This window comes from Morone saxatilis, unplaced genomic scaffold (assembly GCF_004916995.1).
Source record: "Morone saxatilis isolate NCDOM2014 unplaced genomic scaffold, NCSU_SB_2.0 Contig12, whole genome shotgun sequence".
Lineage (NCBI taxonomy): Eukaryota > Metazoa > Chordata > Actinopteri > Moronidae > Morone > Morone saxatilis.
The window spans coordinates 26,412,508-26,416,759 of NW_023339674.1; the positions used below are offsets into that span (position 1 = coordinate 26,412,508).

General features: G+C 37.8%; 1 protein-coding gene across 1 annotated transcript in view; it reads right to left on the minus strand.

Moving 5' to 3' along the window:
* dsg2.1 (desmoglein 2, tandem duplicate 1) overlaps nt 1-4,252 on the minus strand; it is a gene marked incomplete at its 3' end in the record, with an annotated part of 16,111 nt that overhangs the window by 4,403 nt on the left and 7,456 nt on the right.

Here is a 4,252-nt window from a genome sequence, read left to right on the forward strand (position 1 = left end):
TAGTTCAGTAAAAGTCTGGACAATGTTTCTGTGATCACATGTGACGTTTTCGTTTGGCTTCAGATGGATTACCATCATATTTGGATTGAAGCTACAGTGCCAGTGGGAACTGAGAGGGAAAGATATTGTGTGGTGCTGTATAATTACAGTAGTTGACACAAAACAGGCAGGGCGTGGTGTTACGTGCAGGTGTGTCTGTCTGTGACTCAGTTTTGTGTGTCTGCTGTATTGTGGTGCTGGTGATGTGTCAGTGCATGTCTGTTGTTGCATTCAGCAATTTGGCACATACACGCCAAAAAACATTTGATTGGATACAACGCAAACAGCGCCTCTGTTGTGTAGATAAAAACACCAGAAACTTGTATAACAGTCAGAATTTAAAAAAGAAACTTGGAATTTAACTCCCTTTTTTCAGTGACCTGTAAAGAAGTTACAACAGCACATTAATAAGAACTCCCTGTTCCTTAATAGAACTGTGGTACATAAGGTCATCTAGGTCCTGGACATGAGCAACATAAGACAATATAAACTGCAATAAACTGAAACTAGGGAACTCAAACATTGGAGCATTTATCCAAAGAGAAGTGTTTTAATGCAATGCATATGCACTATGGACACCCCACATTTTATTCGGTTGGCACATTTCACACTTAGTTGAAACAATGTTCAGCTATGAACACAGAGATTGTCAAGATGGGATTCGCAGATGGCTAGGTGTCCTTCAGGGTGTTCCCGGGGTCCCTAGAAAAATAGGGAATGCTTTATATTACACTGTAAAATCTAACTACATTTTTGATGTTAAAAAAACATTCTTGATCAAGTAGCTTTAGTAAATTTAAGTGACACTGACTTAATTTTGCATTCTGCTTGTGCTCCTAAAAGACAGTTTTTATAGGTAAGAAAGAATTACAGATTTCATTAATAATTACTGAAATAATGCAAAAACAGCAGATTAATTAATTAATTAATTAATTAGCAGCCCTCTTTAATATATGTTCAAGTCCTGCCTATAAGCTTTTATCATCATTTTCGAAAAAGCCATGAAATGCCAAAATAGCAAGCAAATTTAAATGTCTGTGAAAAAGAAAAAATAGGGTTTATGTATTCATTAGACTCTTCTTGCTCTCTTTATTTGGTGTACCATTGTCTTCTACACCAGATTTTTGTAATTTATTTTTTAAATTTTTCTTTAACCTTTATTTAGACAGATAGACGTCTCATTCTCAATTCTCAAAAATAGATCTGTGTAAGACAACAACAACAGACAGGCAGGACAAAATAGAACACAAATCACGAAAGTTACACAATCCTCCCTGATGGAGGAGAGGATGAAGGAGAAAGTGCGGCTGCTGCAGGTAGGCAATGGGGGAGGAAGTACGCGAGTCACCGTCAGATAAAAAATATTTATATATATATATATATTCTTAATGTCAAGGACCCCCACAATAGCTGTAAGATTAGACGATGGCTCCCCAGTTTGAGAGGATTTTGTGTTAACCCCCTCTGAACAAGGTTTTTATAGTCTCAATCAATGATCAAACTGGGATCATTACAAATTATAATCAATAAAACAACCAATCCTATTTCTTGTGATAAAAGTTAAAATATTCTATTCCTTTTGCTGTGGACACCCAAAAGCCCATTCAAGGACCCCTGGTGGAGTTCTTTTGTAAATAAATTAAAGTCAAATTCAGTTTTTCTTACCAAAACACAATGTGTATATCGTGTCTTGTAAATGCAATGACATCATTCTACTGAAATATAATAAACAGCTTAATGTTACGTAAGAGCCAAACATTTGTGACAGTGTAATTTCACATTGTCTGTAACATTTCTCAAAGATGGATTTCATTTGTGTTGCTTAAAGAGCAAACAAAAACCCCCAAAACAAATGCACGATGATCACATATCACATAAAAGAAAAGTAACAGCGATGTTCAGATGGGAGAATTACACTGTCACTTGCTCTCTGTAATCATAATGAACCAGCAAAACTTGAAGAACAAGCACAGAGCCACCTTTCCTCTATTTACTGTGATGTTTGGTGAGAACGGAAAAGATTTGAGTCAGTCTCTTTCAGCCCTGATGACTACTAGGGTGGAGCTCTTCTATTCAGTGTTTTCCCGAGGAAAACAGGTTCTGCAGAAAAATGTCTGCTGCCAACCTGAAGCACCAATACTGACACACCCGCACAAGAAAGACAAAAACAGAAGGCTTAAACATGCCCAGTGATGTTTACTGAGCAACTCACCTACCCTGAGGAAAAAATGGAAACACACCCTGAGCATCATGCTAATGTTATGTTGTCATGTGGTGTTTAATGTGATCCTTAGAGACCATTTGAGTGTGTCACAAACAGACAAAACATCATCTAGGTTATTATAATTCATATTTTTAAGGGTCACATGAAATGCAACTCTCATGTAGATTATTATCTTACTGTATATATTTAATCTTTATTTAAGCATGTATGTATATTTTTGAGTGCTCTTTGTCAGGAGCCCGACCACCACACCTACACAACTGATTACATTTACTCCTGGGAGGTGTTCAGTACAACCTCAGACCTACCAATGACCAGAATCAGAATCAGAATTTAATAATCCCAGGGGGAAATAAGCCCTGCAGCAGCAGCTGACGGTTGGTCGCCATGCTAAACGGAACCTCAGCAGCAGTGCTAATGTGCTGCTAGTTCATTTCCCCCACCCACACCTGCTGCTTCTGGGAAAAAACCTGTACAAGTTTTTACACCCACACTACACCAATGTAATAGTGTAACCTGTAGAATGAGGAACTATTCCCATTCAGGGTGCAGCAAAACTTGGTTTGACAGCCAGTGTACAATGTGTTGTCATTGTGTATGAGGTTCTCAGCAATTGCTTTGGTTAGAACAATGATATCAGTAAAAATAAGAGTAAAATATTTCAAAAAAGGTTGTCATAAATCAGAGTCATCCTTTAGTTCTATAACTTAGGACTAAAATCTTTAGGAGAAGAGATCAGGCAGCCCCAGTCCACCGTGAGCTACTTTTCTATTCAGTTAGATGAGCTTTAGGATGCTATTTCCCAGTCCAAACAAAGTTTGTTATAAGGATTGTGAGAGATCATGAAATAGAAAGAACACTCTTAATCACTTAATTACTTGACCTCACATTGTCAAATGTAAGGAAGATCTGTTAATATCTGAACAGAGCTTTTTTAAAAAGGGGATTTATTGTACAGAGGACAACACAGGACAGTTATACCCAAGTATTTTTATTGTCATTTGGATAGCTTACATGAACTCCAAGAAAATGTATATTCCATCTGATAGCTGCAGCGAGAGGATAATCCTGACTATACATGGCGAGAGTAAGTTTCCCTGTCTTGTACCCCTATTTGGAAGTAGGATATAAGCCTATTAGTGCAAAATACTTTTTATATTAACATTTTAATTGGTGCAAAACAACAAACAGGCAGCATATAACTAAAATACATCATACAAGATCATAGAGGAGCAGGAGACTACATAAAATATAACATGAGGATGTCCTAATTGTATACTAAACAAGATTGTGTGTAACATTCTGTCACTGCAGTGAGAGGTGGAGAAAAACAAGGCAAAACTATACTACTTATTCGTACGTAAGACATTTAAAAAAAGGATAGCTATGCTGCATATGTTTATGCCCAAGTCAAGTCCATATCAGTATAAACGTAGGTCAATAGTCAATAGATAGGTAAGCTGAGATAGTTTTGGGCAGTCAGCTTATCGTTATTATTATTCCTTTTTGGTGTTTATATTCAATGTATTTCTTTCCCCCTCCCTTTGTTGAAGTAATGACCATTCACTGTAATGTTGCTTCTTCCCACGGAACTTTGGGAGGGCACTGTTTGAAGGGAGCCTGGGATTGACAAACCTTTCTTTGAGAATTATATTGACAAATTTAAAAAGGGAGTATGGGGAACTTGCCCTCTCTTCATTAGCTGTCTTGCATTTAATGAGTCCCACAAGCATCCCATCACCACTTGGAACAAGCCAGAGGAAAAGTTTTATTGGCATCACTCAAAAGGTTCTCAGTTGTCCTGACAGTCTCATTCAGTGAATTTCTTTTGTCTCCTGAACCACCACCTTGCGGTAGGTGGGGGTTGTGCTCACTGTGGTAGTAGATGAAGCCATCAAATTGCTCTGAGACCCAGAGGATGTGTTGCCCTTGAGGACTCTTTGAGAAGCAGATACGACACTCTTTTGGGACAGACCTCCACCCTCTTGG